We start from the raw sequence: 16621 nt of genomic DNA, 5'->3' as shown, positions 1-16621 counted from the left end.
CCGGGGTGCTAACGAGCATTTTTTTCCAGCGCACCCTTAAGCCAATGCTGGTATTACGAGTTGTCTGAGTGGCTGCGTTAGCCTCAGAAAAGGGAGCGTTGAGCAAATTTAGCTTCCCTTCAACTCTCAATACCAGCGTTGCCTAAGGTAGCGGTAAGCTGGCAAAACGTGCTATTGCACAATTTCCCCATAGGATACAATGGGGCTGAGCTGGCTGAAAAAAAAACTGCTCCAGACACCGCCGCAACCTACATTATAGCTATGAACCTCTAATCTGCTGTCTCTAACATCGCTGACACCTACATTATATTTATTACCCCCTAATCTGCCCCCCCCCATGTCGCCGCCACCTACCAACACTTATTAATCCCTAATCTGCCGACCGGACATCGCCGCCACTATAGTAAATGTATTAACCCCTAAACCGCCGCACTCCCGCCTCGCAAACACTATAATAAATTTTATTAACCCCCTAATCTGCCCTCCATAACATCGCCGTCACCTACCTACAATAATTAACCTCTAATCTCCCGCCCCCAACGTCGCCGCTACTATAATAAAGTTATTAACCCCTAAACCTACGTCTAACCCTGACCTTAACACCCCCCTAAGTTAAATATAATTTAAATATAACAAACTAAAATTACTATCATTAAATAAATAAATCCTATTTAAAAATAAATACTTACCTATAAAATAAACCCTAATATAGCTACAATATAATTAACAATTACATTGTAGCTATTCTAGGGTTTATATTTATTTTACAGGCAACTTTGTATTTATTTTAACTAGGTACAATAGCTATTAAATAGTTAATAACTATTTAATAGCTACCTAGTTAAAATAATTACAAAATTACCTGTAAAATAAATCCTAACCTAAGTTACAAATACACCTAACACTACACTATCAATAAATTAAATAAATTAACTACAATTTTCTAAACTCAAATACAATTAAATAAACTAACCTATAGTTAAAAAAACAAACACTAAATTACAAAAAATAAAAAAAATATTACAATAATTTTAATCTAATTGCACCTAATCTAAGCCTCCAAATAAAATAAAAAAGCCCCCCAAAATAATACAATTTCCCTACCCTATACTAAATTACAAAAGTAATCAGCTCTATTACCAGCCCCTAAAAGGGCTTTTTGCGGGGCATTGCCCAAAAGTAATCAGCTCTTTTACCTGTAAAAAATAATACAATCCCCCCCAACATTACAAACCACCACCCACACACCCCTACTCTAAAACCACCCGATCCCCCCTTAAAAAACCTAACACTACCCCCCCTGAAGATCACCCTACCTTGAGCTGTGTTCAGCCAGCCGGCCACCGATGGAACAGAAGAGGACATCCGGACCGGCAGAAGTCTTCATCCTATCCAGGCAGAAGAGGACATCCGGACCGGCAGACATCTTCATCCAGACGGCATCTTCTATCTTCATCCTTCCGGAGCAGAGCCATCTTCTATCCAGCCGACACGGAGCCATCCTCTTCTTCCGATGGACTAACGACGTATGAAGGGTCCTTTAAATGACGTCATCCAAGATGGCGCCCCTCGAATTCCGATTGGCTGATAGGATTCTATCAGCCAATCGGAATTAAGGTAGTAAGAATCTGATTGGTTGATGATATCAGTAAATCAGATTGAAGTTCAATCCAATTGGCTGATTGGATGAGCCAATAGAATTGACCTTGCATTCTATTGGCTCATCCAATCAGCCAATCGGATTGAATTTCAATCTGATTGGCTGATAGCATTAACCAATCAGATTTTTCGTACCTTAATTCCAATTGGCTGATAGAATCCTATCAGCCAATCGGAATTTGAGGGACGCCATTTTGGATGACGTCATTTAAAGGAACCTTCATTCGTCATTAGTCCGTCGGAAGAAGAGGATGGTTCCGAGGCTGGATAGAAGATGGCTCCACTCCGGGAGGATGAAGATAGAAAATGCCGCCTGGATGAAGATGTCTGCCGGTCCAGATATCCTCTTCTGCCCGGATAGGATGAAGACTTCTGTCGGTCTGGATGTCCTCTTCTGCCCGGATAGGATGAAGACTTCTGCCGGTCTGAATGCCCCGCAAAAAGCTCTTTTAAGGGCTGGTAATAGAGCTGATTACTTTTGTAATTTAGTATAGGGTAGGGAAATTTTATTATTTTGGGGGGCTTTTCTATTTTATTAGGGGTCTTAGATTAGGTGTAATTAGATTAAAATTATTGTAATATTTTTTTTATTTATTGTAATTTAGTGTTTTTTTGTACTATAGGTTAGTTTATTTAATTTTATTTGAGTTTAGAAAATTGTAGTTAATTTATTTAATTAATTTATTGATAGTGCAGGGTTAGGTGTATTTGTAACTTAGGTTAGGATTTATTTTACAGGTAATTTTGTAATTATTTTAATTAGGTAGCTATTAAATAGTTATTAACTATTTAATAGCTATTGTACCTAGTTAAAATAAATACAAAGTTGCCTGTAAAATAAATATAAACCCTAAAATAGCTACAATGTAATTATTAATTATATTGTAGCTATATTAGGGTTTATTTTATAGGTAAGTATTTATTTTTAAATAGGATTTATTTATTTAATGATAGTAATTTTAGTTTGTTATATTTAAATTATATTTAATTTAGGAGGGTGTTAGGGTTAGACTTAGGTTTAGGGGTTAATAACTTTATTATAGTAGCGGCGACATTGGAGTGGGAGATTAGGGGTTAATAATTGTAGGTAGGTTGCGGCGATGTTAGGGAGGGCAGATTAAGGGTTAATAAAATTTATTATAGTGTTTGCAAGGCGGGAGTGCGGCGGTTTAGGGGTTAATACATTTATTATAGTGGCGACGATGTCCGGTCAGCAGATTAGGGGTTAATATAAGTGTAGGTAGGTGGCGGCGACGTTGGGGGGGGCAGATAAGGGGGTAATAAATTTAATATAGGTGTCGGCGATGTTAGGGACAGCAGATTAGGGGTTCATAGGGATAATGTAGGTGGCGGCGATGTCCGGTTGGAAGATTAGGGGTTAAAATTTTTTATTATAGGGTTTGCGATGTGGGGGGGCCTCAGTTTAGGGGTTCATAGGTAGTTTATCGGTGTTAGTGTACTTTTAGCACTGTAGTTAAGAGCTTTATGTTCCGGGGTTAGCCCATAAAATTCTTAACTACTGACTTTTTTTTGCTTTTGGAGTCTTGAAGGTGGAGGCTCTACCGCTCACTTTCTCCAAGACTTGTAATACCAGCGTTAGCCAAATCCCATAGAAAAGATAGGATACCCAATTGACGTAAGGGGATTTGTGGTAGCCTCAAGACGCGGGAAAAAAGTGAGCGGTGAGCCTGTACCTGTCAGACTCCTAATATCAGTGTTAGGTAAAAAGCAGCATTAGGGCCCCCTAACGCTGCTTTTTAAAGCTAACGCAGAACTCGTAATCTAGGCGCATGATTGTATATATGGTTCCAAAGCCCAACAGACCTCGCTGGAGAGCTATAGCTGACAGTGTCTCTGCCGAAGGCACACATGGCAAATCGGTAGAGCACTGTAAGAAGAGATTCTCGGACATCAAGAGAATCTTTTAAGAAAAAGCAACAAGAAAGAGGCGCCAATGGTGCAGATCAATGGAGATTTTTAGTATACCAAAACGTATGTGAACACTAAGTACTCACAATATGAGAAGGCACTCAGTTGTACCGGTAGACACAGGCTGGGTTTTAACAGCAATCCAGCTGGCTGAACAAGGAAGCAGCTCTCTATCAGCATCCAGTAGGAGGAGATCTAAAAAGTATAAGCAGGGATAGAGGCGCATCTATCCCTGCTTATACTATCAAGAGAATCTTGAAGGCCAAGTTGGCCAGGGAGACACAGGCTGCTCGTTCTACAGGGGGTGGCGTGCCATATACAGCTGAGTTGTCTACATACGAGTCTCAGTTGATAGAGAAGCTGGGGTCAAATATGGCGCTCGGCTGGATTTGGTTGGTTATGATACTGAAGAAGTGGCAGGTAATTAAAGTTTAATTACTTGCGCTTTTCATGTTGCAATTATTTTTTAATAATTTTTTTTTTGTTTGCTTTAGTTGACATAAGGGTGTAAAATTATATTTGTATTTATGTTTGTTTATTTTTTTTTTCTAAAGCATCTACCAGTGCTGCTGCTGTAGGTACAGTTGCTGCTGATGCTGCCACTGCTAGGGATGAGACACTCCTATTGTCCGTCAGTATCCATACTGAATCCAGCCACAGTTTCTCCTTGGCCGCTACACATCCTGACATAATGTGCAGCACCCCTGATGAAGCAAGCATTGGCCATTTTACAGTTATGTTTTTTAATGTTATATTTTGTTTGATTAAAATGCTCTTACTCGTATGATTGTAATTTGATTTTTAACTCTGTATATACACATTTATTTTTTTCAGCTGAGGTCATAAGGGCTTTGGGACACCCTCCAACATCTTTGATCTCCTCCTCAGGTAACAAAAACAAGATCAAACATTAATGTTATGTGTACTCACATTAGCGGGACTGTTAATAACAGCATGTTAAAGTTAACTTTGTATTAATGAAGAATATCACATTCTAAACACGAATGTTAAATTCCATTGACGGTTCATAAAAACTGTCATTTTAGAGTATTTATAATAATAGTATAGTCAAACGATGATAGTCCTCATTTACATAGACCATGCATTTAATATATACATATCATTATCTATTTTTGATAAAAAAAAATTAAGGGACAAGAAACACAATCCTTTACTTTGTGGATTCAGATAGAGAATACTATATTAATCAATTTTCAAATTTACTTCGATTATTTAATGTGCTTCATTCTCTTGTCATCCTTTGCTGAAATGTTTATCTTGGCAAGCTCAGGAGTAGCAAAGAACCTAGGTTATAACTGATGATTGGTTGCTGAATATATATACTGATTGTCATTGACTCACCAATGTGTTCAGTCAGCAACCAGTAGTGCATTGCTGCTCATTCAACAAAGCATACCAAGAGAATGAAACAAATTAGATAATAGAAGTAATTTTTTTTTAAAAGAAATAAAAAGGAATTGAACATTTTTGGGTTTCATGTCCATTTAAACTTAGAAGGAATCACAGGTTTGTATCATCAACTGTGTTTTGCCTGATGATTGTTTGCCTACATTTCAATAACAATCATCAAGTTCTACCGATGTGCTTAACAAAACAAAGAACATCTAAGCCTACATTTCAAACAATATTAACAGAGAACAGAGAAAAATGTTAATTGATCTATTTCTAAAGTTCATTCAAATTTCATGCTCTATCACAATCATGACCCTTCTATTTTGAATAGAATATTGCTTTAACCTATACAAACTTTGGCATTATCGCATAGATAGATAGAACCAGAGATAGATAGATATATCTATCTTTCTTTGCTAAAATCTAAATCTAAATTTTATTAATTTATGTTTTAACATGCACATCCATGTGGCTCAGAAAATGATATTCTCTGCGCAACAGCATTGTCAATACTCAAGCTTCTCACATCACCACTCACCAGTGCAGCTTGTCAATGCTTGTGCACGGTGAATACTTAAATAAACTTTTGAAAATGATATAGCTTTTATAATAAGCACTTTTGTTCAAACATTTAAATAGCATCAATTAAATATATTTTCAAAAAAGGTGAGACGCATTCATTTGTATTACAAACTTTGATGGAGTATCCCTTTAAGATAACATTAACTATCAGAATCGTTCATGTTAAAATACAGTTTTTTAAATTCAGAATCACGATAGGAATCATGGAAGCTATCTGTTTACTTTTATATGCCTTTAATCTTTCAGTTTACATTACATGGGATTCTAATATTTTCTTTTATTCCAATTTCTTTAGATATGGAACATGCACATAATGTTTTGTAGGAGATCGACGGTTGTGTTTGTCAGATGAGAGCCATTGTGGAGGAGGAGGAGTTCCTGGGAGAGACCCAATTAACAGAATAACAGGAGCAGGAAATCTCCCAGGGGACATCGGATATAGAGGCTCTCATCTGTGCTACCCCTCCTTACCCAGAAGACCCAGCTGCTCTGGACCCTGGTGCCCCTCCTGCACCTGTTGCTCATGCCCCAGCAGCTCATGGCCGTGCTGATCCTGGCCACGAACTGCCTCCCATCAATGATGATGAGGCTATTTGTCAAATGTTAAATATGGCCAGGCAGTACCAGGATGATCACCATGAGTTGCATGGGGCATTAAGATTATCTGTTAAGCAACAGGGGCAGATATTAGAGAGGGGCATCATAGTAGATGGGGAAAGATTAGATTTAGAGAGGGAAAGGTTGAGAATAGAATAAGGTAGAATAGATTTAGAGAAGGAAAGATTTAAATATGAATGGATGAAGGATAGTGCAAGATTAGAATTAGAGAGGGATAGATTTTTTTACGAAAGGCAGAGGGATAGTGATAGAATACATTTTGAGAGGGAGAGATTAGAGGTAGATAGGGCCAGGGCAGCTGTAGAGCAGGAAGAACTCCAGTGTCGGGAGAGGGCAGACAAAGACAACTGTATTTTTAATAGAGAATTGTTTTTAATGTTTGGGAGAAGGGGAACAAGGGAGAAATTTCCCCCCTGTCTCCATCACCAAAAAGAGTGAAAAAATACGGTTTTTATTGTGCTCATTTATATTATTTCTGTTTTTTTTATTTTTTGTGTGATTATGTATGTATTTTTCTTTTCTAATATTTGGAATTTTGAGTTAATTTCAAATTATGAATAAAAATAATTTGAAGATTAATATATGTGTTTGTTTGATATTACTTTATTCACATAATACAAATGTTCCAAATGATTGATGATCAAATTCAATGCATGTGTAAGATATACTTTTATCCGCTTCTTAAAGGTTGAATATACAACGTATATGTTTTGAATTAATTTTTTTAAATAAAAACTATGTAGTCTTGACTTTGGTCTAAACAAATCACTTCTATTAAAAGTTTAAATGCGTACATAATTTTAATTTAAAGGGACAGTCTAGGCCAAAATAAACTTTCATGATTCAGATAGAGCATGTCATTTTAAACAATTTTCCAATTTACTTTATCACCAATTTTGCTTTGTTCTCTTGGTATTCTTAGTTGAAAGCTTAACCTAGGAGGTTCATATGCTAATTTCTTAGACCTGGAAGCCCACCTCTTTTAGATTGTATTTTAACAGTTTTTCACCACTAGAGGGTGTTAGTTCGTGTATTTCATATAGATAACACTGTGCTCGTGCACAAGAAGTTATCTGGGAGCAGGCACTGATTGGCTAGACTGCAAGTCTGTCAAAAGAACTGAAAAAAAGGGGCAGTTTGCAGAGGCTTAGATACAAGATAATCACAGAGGTTAAAAGTATATTATTATAACTGTGTTAGTTATGCAAAACTGGGAAATGGGTAATAAAGGGATTATCTATCTTTTAAAACAATAAAAAATCTGGTGTAGACTGTCCCTTTAATGAGTCACAATTACCATGTGATAGTCAAGTCATTTAAAATGTATTAAAATCGGGTAAATGTATTCATTATCATATTTCATTTATATATGACCTTTTTAAATAAAGGGACACTGAACACCAACAAATAAATGTAAAACTCCAACATTTAATAGTAATAATGTAAAATATTTACAAATAATGTATATTTAAAAAAATAAAATACGTTTTTTTATTTTAATTAATCAGTTAATCACAGAGGTAAACAGTTAATCACAGAGGTAAACAAGATATCAATATAACATTGTTGGTAATGCTAAACTGGGGAATGTGTAATAAAAAGAATTACACATCTTTTATTGAAACAAAATTGGGTGTTGAATGTCCCTTTAAGCACGGACAGTACTGTGCACAAATACAATATTGAAAATTCATCAAGACATTTTTAAAGTAATACACAGAGCAAGTACATAACTCAATCACAATCTCTCAACTAAGATGAAAATCAATAATTAAAGGGTTAGTTAACACATTTTGAAAAATGGGACAAGCACGGGTACCTCGTCAACGTTCCTTCAAAAACCTGTCCCCCCCTAAAACTGCCAAACAATTTAAGCTTTTAATCCAACAAACTGTGAAGAAGTGAAGGCTGCACAGCTAAATAAACCTTCTATTCTTAGAAATTTATAAAAAATTAAATATTTCAAAAGAGAGAGAGAGTGCAAAAGAGTGAGCGATTACAAGAGAGAGAGAGAGATACAGATGTATTCATTTTGAAATCTGTAGTGCATTGCAGTGCATTTATTTTATAAAATTAATTTTATAAAATAAATATTAATTTTAAAATTCAATTTGTTCTTTTTGTATTCTTAGTTGAAAGCTAAGCCTAGGAAGTTTATATGCAAATTTATTAGACATTGAAGACTTCCTCTATTTAGAAATAATTTAGCGGTCATCAGTTAATGTGTTTCATATAGATAACATTGAGCTCATGCACATTAAGGCCTAGATTTGGAGTTTGGCGGTAGCCGTGAAAACCAGCGTTAGAGGCTCCTAACGCTGGTTTTAGGCTACCTCCGGTATTTGGAGTCATTAAAAAAAGGGTCTAACGCTCACTTTTCAGCCACGACTTTTCCATACCGCAGATCCCCTTACGTAAATTGCGTATCCTATCTTTTCAATGGGATTTTTCTAACTCCGGTATTTAGAGTCGTGTCTGAAGTGAGCGTTAGAATTCTAACGACAAAACTCCAGCAGCAGAAAAAAGTCAGTAGTTAAGAGCTTTCTGGGCTAACGCCGGTTCATAAAGCTCTTAACTACTGTGCTCTAAAGTACACTAACACCCATAAACTACCTATGTACCCCTAAACCGAGGTCCCCCCACATCGCCGCAACTCAATTAAATTTTTTTAACCCCTAATCTGCCGACCGCCACCTACGTTATACTTATGTACCCCTAATCTGCTGCCCCTAACACCGCCGACCCCTATATTATATTTATTAACCCCTAACCTGTCCCCCACAACGTCGCAGCCAGCTACCTACACTTATTAACCCCTAATCTGCCGACCGCAAAGAGCCGCCACCTACATTATAGCTATGTACCCCTAATCTGCTGCCCCTAACACCGGATCGGATCAGCCAATCGGATTGAACTTGATTCTGATTGGCTGATTCCATCAGCCAATCAGAATATTCCTACCTTAATTCCGATTGGCTGATAGAATCCTATCAGCCAATCGGAATTCGAGGGACGCCATCTTGGATGACGTCATTTAAAGGAACCGTCATTCGTCGTTAAGTCGTCGGCCAGGATGGATGTTCCATGTCGGAGGTCTTCAGGATCCTGCCGCTCCGCTCCGGATGGATGACGATAGAAGATCCCGCTTGGATGAAGACTTCAATCGGATGGAAGACCTCTTCTGCCCCGCTTGGATGATGACTTCAGCCGGATCATGGACCTCTTCAGCCCCCCGCTTGGGCTTGGATCAGGACATCGGAGGAGCTCTTCTGGATCGATCGGTGAACCTGGTATGGTGAAGATAAGGTAGGAAGATCTTCAGGGGCTTAGTGTTAGGTTTATTTAAGGGGGGTTTGGGTTAGATTAGGGGTATGTGGGTGGTGGGTTGTAATGTTGGGGGGGGTATTGTATGTTTTTTTTTACAGGCAAAAGAGCTGAACTTCTTGGGGCATGCCCCGCAAAGGGCCCTGTTCAGGGCTGGTAAGGTAAAAGAGCTTTGAACTTTAGTAATTTAGAATAGGGTAGGGCATTTTTTTATTTTGGGGGGCTTTGTTATTTTATTAGGGGGCTTAGAGTAGGTGTAATTAGTTTAAAATTGTTGTAATATTTTTCTTATGTTTGTAAATACTTTTTTATTTTTTGTAACTTAGTTCTTTTTTATTTTTTGTACTTTAGATAGTTTATTTCATTGTAGTTATTTGTAGGTATTGTATTTAATATATTTATTGATAGTGTAGTGTTAGGTTTAATTGTAGATAATTATAGGTATTTTATTTAATTAATTTATTGATTGTGTAGTGTTAGGTTTAATTGTAACTTAGGTTAGGATTTATTTTACAAGTAATTTTGTAATTATTTTAACTATTTTAGCTATTAAATAGTTCTTAACTATTTAATAGCTATTGTACCTGGTTAAAATAAATACAAAGTTACCTGTAAAATAAATATTAATCCTAAAATAGCTATAATATAATTATAATTTATATTGTAGCTATATTAGGATTTATTTTGCAGGTAAGTATTTATATTTAAATAGGAATAATTTATTTAATAAGAGTTAATTAATTTCGTTAGATTAAAATTATATTTAATTTAGGGGGGTGTTAGTGTTAGGGTTAGACTTATCTTTAGGGGTTAATACATTTATTAGAATAGCGGTGAGCTCCAGTCGGCAGATTAGGGGTTAATAATTGAAGTTAGGTGTCGGCGATGTTAGGGAGGGCAGATTAGGGGTTAATACTATTTATTATAGGGTTAGTGAGGCGGGTTAGGGGTTAATAACCTTATTATGATAGCGGTGCGGTCCGCTCAGCAGATTAGGGGTTAATAAGTGTAGGCAGGTGGAGGCGACGTTGTGGGGGGCAGATTAGGGGTTAATAAATATAATATAGGGGTCGGCGGTGTTAGGGGCAGCAGATTAGGGGTACATAGGGATAATGTAAGTAGCGGCGGTTTACGGAGCGGCAGATTAGGGGTTAAAAATAATATACAGGGGTCAGCGATAGCGGGGGCGGCAGATTAGGGGTTAATAAGTGTAAGGTTAGGGGTGTTTAGACTCGGGGTACATGTTAGAGTGTTAGGTGCAGACGTAGGAAGTGTTTCCGCATAGCAAACAATGGGGCTGCGTTAGGAGCTGAACGCGGCTTTTTTGCAGGTGTTAGGTTTTTTTCAGCTCAAACAGCCCCATTGTTTCCTATGGGGGAATCGTGCACGAGCACGTTTTTGAGGCTGGCCGCTTGCGTAAGCAACTCTGGTATCGAGAGTTGAAGTTGCGTTAAATATGCTCTACGCTCCTTTTTTGGAGCCTAACGCAGCCATTCTGTGAACTCTCAATACCAGAGTTATTTTTATGGTGCGGCCAGAAAAAAGCCAGCGTTAGCTTTTCTGGTCGTTACCGACAAAACTCTAAGGCCTAGATTTGGAGTTCGGCGGTAGCCGTCAAAACCAGCGTTAGAGGCTCCTAACGCTGGTTTTGGCCGCCCGCTGGTATTTGGAGTCAGTGATTAAAGGGTCTAACGCTCACTTTTCAGCCGCGACTTTTCCATACCGCAGATCCCCCTACGCCATTTGCGTATCCTATCTTTTCAATGGGATCTTCCTAACGCCGGTATTTAGAGTCGTTTCTGAAGTGAGCGTTAGAGCTCTAACGACAAAACTCCAGCCGCCTGAAAATAGCAGGAGTTAAGAGCTTTCTGGCTAACGCCGGTTCATAAAGCTCTTAACTACTGTACCCTAAAGTACACTAACACCCATAAACTACCTATGTACCCCTAAACCGAGCTCCCCCCACATCGCCGCCACTCGATTAAAATATTTTAACCCCTAATCTGCCGACCGCCACCTACGTTATACTTATGTACCCCTAATCTGCTGCCCCTAACCCCGCCGACCCCTGTATTACATTTATTAACCCCTAACCTGCCCCCCACAACGTCGCCGCCAGCTACTTAAAATAATTAACCCCTAATCTGCCGACCGCAAAGCGCCGCCACCTACGTTATCCCTATGTACCCCTAATCTGCTGCCCCTAACACCGCCGACCCCTATATTATATTTATTAACCCCTAATCTGCCCCCCTCAACGTCGCCTCCCCCTGCCTACACTTATTAACCCCTAATCTGCCGAGCGGACCGCACCGCTACTATAATAAAGTTATTAACCCCTAACCCGCCTCACTAACCCTATCATAAATAGTATTAACCCCTAATCTGCCCTCCCTAACATCGCCGACACCTACCTTCAATTATTAACCCCTAATCTGACGACCGGAGCTCATCGCTACTATAATAAATGGATTAACCCCTAAAGCTAAGTCTAACCCTAACACTAACACCCCCCTAACTTAAATATAATTTACATCTAGCGAAATAAATTAACTCTTATTAAATAAATTATTCCTATTTAAAGCTAAATACTTACCTGTAAAATAAATCCTAATATAGCTACAATATAAATTATAATTATATTATAGCTATTTTAGGATTAATATTTATTTTACAGGCAACTTTGTAATTATTTTAACCAGGTACAATAGCTATTAAATAGTTAAGAACTATTTAATAGTTACCTAGTTAAAATAATAACAAATTTACCTGTAAAATAAATCATAACCTAAGATATAATTAAACCTAACACTACCCTATCAATAAATTAATTAAATAAACTACCTACAATTACCTACAATTAACCTAACACTACACTATCAATAAATTAATTAAACACAATTCCTACAAATAAATACAATTAAATAAACTAGCTAAAGTACAAAAAATAAAAAAGAACTAAGTTACAAAAAATAAAAAAATATTTACAAACATAAGAAAAATATTACAACAATTTTAAACTAATTACACCTACTCTAAGCCCCCTAATAAAATAACAAAGCCCCCCAAAATAAAAAATTCCCTACCCTATTCTAAATTAAAAAAGTTACAAGCTCTTTTACCTTACCAGCCCTGAACAGGGCCCTTTGCGGGGCATGCCCCAAGAATTTCAGCTCTTTTGCCTGTAAAAAAACATACAATACCCCCCCCCCCAACATTACAACCCACCACCCACATACCCCTAATCTAACCCAAACCCCCCTTAAAGAAACCTAACACTAAGCCCCTGAAGATCTTCCTACCTTGTCTTCACCATCCAGGTATCACCGATCCGTCCTGGCTCCAACATCTTCATCCAACCCAAGCGGGGGTTGGCGATCCATCATCCGGTGGCTGAAGAGGTCCAGAAGAGGCTCCAAAGTCTTCCTCCTATCCGGCAAGAAGAGGACATCCGGACCGGCAAACATCTTCTCCAAGCGGCATCTTCGATCTTCTTCCATCCGGTGCGGAGCGGGTCCATCTTGAAGCAGGCGACGCGGATCCATCCTCTTCTTCCGTTGTCTCCCGACTAATGACGGTTCCTTTAAGGGACGTCATCCAAGATGGCGTCCCTCGAATTCCGATTGGCTGATAGGATTCTATCAGCCAATCGGAATTAAGGTAGGAATTTTCTGATTGGCTGATGGAATCAGCCAATCAGAATCAAGTTCAATCCGATTGGCTGATCCAATCAGCCAATCAGATTGAGCTTGCATTCTATTGGCTGATCGGAACAGCCAATAGAATGCGAGCTCAATCTGATTGGCTGATTGGATCAGCCAATCGGATTGAACTTGATTCTGATTGGCTGATTCCATCAGCCAATCAGAAAATTCCTACCTTAATTCCGATTGGCTGATAGAATCCTATCAGCCAATCGGAATTTGAGGGACGCCATCTTGGATGACGTCCCTTAAAGGAACCGTCATTAGTCGGGAGACAACGGAAGAAGAGGATGGATCCGCGTCGCCGGCTTCAAGATGGACCCGCTCCGCACTGGATGGAAGAAGATCGAAGATGCCGCTTGGAGAAGATGTTTGCCGGTCCGGATGTCCTCTTCTTGCCGGATAGGAGGAAGACTTTGGAGCCTCTTCTGGACCTCTTCAGCCACCGGATGATGGATCGCCAACCCCCGCTTGGGTTGGATGAAGATGTTGGAGCCAGGACGGATCGGTGATACCTGGATGGTGAAGACAAGGTAGGAAGATCTTCAGGGGCTTAGTGTTAGGTTTCTTTAAGGGGGGTTTGGGTTAGATTAGGGATATGTGGGTGGTGGGTTGTAATGTTGGGGGGGGGTATTGTATGTTTTTTTTTACAGGCAAAAGAGCTGAAATTCTTGGGGCATGCCCCGCAAAGGGCCCGGTTCAGGGCGGGTAAGGTAAAAGAGCTTGTAACTTTTTAAATTTAGAATAGGGTAGGGAATTTTTTATTTTGGGGGGCTTTGTTATTTTATTAGGGGGCTTAGAGTAGGTGTAATTAGTTTAAAATTGTTGTAATATTTTTCTTATGTTTGTAAATATTTTTTTATTTTTTGTAACTTAGTTCTTTTTTATTTTTTGTACTTTAGCTAGTTTATTTAATTGTATTTATTTGTAGGAATTGTGTTTAATTAATTTATTGATAGTGTAGTGTTAGGTTAATTGTAGGTAATTGTAGGTAGTTTATTTAATTAATTTATTGATAGGGTAGTGTTAGGTTTAATTATATCTTAGGTTAGGATTTATTTTACAGGTAAATTTGTTATTATTTTAACTAGGTAACTATTAAATAGTTCTTAACTATTTAATAGCTATTGTACCTGGTTAAAATAATTACAAAGTTGCCTGTAAAATAAATATTAATCCTAAAATAGCTATAATATAATTATAATTTATATTGTAGCTATATTAGGATTTATTTTACAGGTAAGTATTTAGCTTTAAATAGGAATAAGTTATTTAATAAGAGTTAATTTATTTCGTTAGATGTAAATTATATTTAAGTTAGGGGGGTGTTAGTGTTAGGGTTAGACTTAGCTTTAGGGGTTAATACATTTATTAGAATAGCGGTGAGGTCCGCTCGGCAGATTAGGGGTTAATAATTGAAGGTAGGTGTCGGCGATGTTAGGGAGGGCAGATTAGGGGTTAATACTATTTATGATAGGGTTAGTGAGGCGGATTAGGGGTTAATAACTTTATTATAGTAGCGCTCAGGTCCGCTCGGCAGATTAGGGGTTAATAAGTGTAGGCAGGTGTCGGCGACGTTGAGGGGGGCAGATTAGGGGTTAATAAATATAATATAGGGGTCGGCGATGTTAGGGCAGCAGATTAGGGGTACATAGGGATAACGTAGGTTGCGGCGGTTTACGGAGCGGCAGATTAGGGGTTAAAAAAAATATGCAGGGGTCAGCGATAGCGGGAGCGGCAGATTAGGGGTTAATAAGTGTAAGGGTAGGGGTGTTTAGACTCGGGGTACATGTTAGAGTGTTAGGTGCAGACGTAGGAAGTGTTTCCCCATAGGAAACAATGGGGCTGCGTTAGGAGCTGAACGCTGCTTTTTTGCAGGTGTTAGGTTTTTTTCAGCTCAAACAGTCCCATTGTTTCCTATGGGAGAATCGTGCACGAGCACGTTTTTGAGGCTGGCCGCGTCCGTAAGCAACTCTGGTATCGAGAGTTGCATTTGCGGTAAAAATGCTCTACGCTCCTTTTTTGGAGCCTAACGCAGCATTTGTTTGAACTCTCGATACCAGAGTTAAATTTATGGTGCGGCCAGAAAAAAGCCCGCGGAGCGTTAACAGCCCTTCTACCGCCGAACTCCAAATCTAGGCCTAAATCTAGCCGTAAGTTACCCTGAAGTTAACAGTGAGTGGCTAAAGAAATGAAATAAGGGGGCAGTTTGAAAAAACATTGATAGAAGGTAAACACATATTAAAAATTGTTATTGCTATAACTTTAAAAATAAAAACAGAGTCAAGTGTACAGCCAAAAAATATTTATTTGAATATATTTTATTAAACATCTGTTTTTCATAAACTTTACATTGAGCAATTGCAAAGATTGACAAAATTAACTACTTTTAATCAATGGAAAGACAATGATATAGAATATAATTTTGTCGATATTTAAATGACAAATTTTGCAAAAACATAATCCAAAATATATAATCTTTTGGATTAAAATATATACTGTAAAGTAAATATGAATAAAATAAATACTGTATGTTGCACTGTCAACATTATTGCCCAAAAGCCGCCTGAATATAGTCTGCTTGAGCTTGGAATCCCCTAGCATCATTCTCCTCTAATGGAGCTAGATGTTCCCCATACTCATGGTTATCCAAGCTCTCCAGATCAATCAGGGATTGTTAGGGCAATGTTGTGCAACATACAGCAAATAAAAAAAATTAAGGAGACTTTGGAGAGGGCTATTGAAGAACCCCACCAGAGATGTCCAAGCAACGGAAACGGCTCTTCAATACGCCAAAGGTGCCCTCAGTCACTGATCTGGTGGCGATGTGTGCAGTGTTGTAGCGCACCTCTTCCACTCCATTGGGGTTGTGGACGGGTGTGAACAGCCACGGAAGACACAAATATAAAAAATCACTTGCGTAATAAAATAGATAATTGACATTAGCAATCAGAATGAATAAAATATATCATATACATATGTTGGAGTATATATGAGATATTTACCTATCAGGATTCCCTCTGGCATTTGTCCCTCCTGGAAGTGATGGTAGATGGTTGAATTCCGGAGGTCAAAGGAATCGTGGTTGTAGCCAGGGAGTCCAGAGCGTACTCTCATTATCCTCAACCTGGCATCGCAGATGGCCTGGATATTCAGTGAGTGGTTGTGCTTCCTGCCCCGGTATGGCTCCTCTCTACCCATGGGAGGCTGCACCAATACATGCATGCAATCTATGGCCCCCAATACTCTTGGCAATCCAGCCATATGATAGAACTGGAGCTTGACAGCATGCCACTCCTCAGGGGTATTTGGGAAGTGTACATGATGGAGTAGGCATTTGTGCAAGGCATTCAGGAAAACCTTCAGATGATGTGAGAAGGTTGCCTGGCTCA

This window comes from Bombina bombina, chromosome 6 (genome assembly GCF_027579735.1).
Source record: "Bombina bombina isolate aBomBom1 chromosome 6, aBomBom1.pri, whole genome shotgun sequence".
Taxonomy (NCBI): Eukaryota; Metazoa; Chordata; class Amphibia; order Anura; family Bombinatoridae; genus Bombina; species Bombina bombina.
This window is presented reverse-complemented; position numbering follows the sequence as displayed.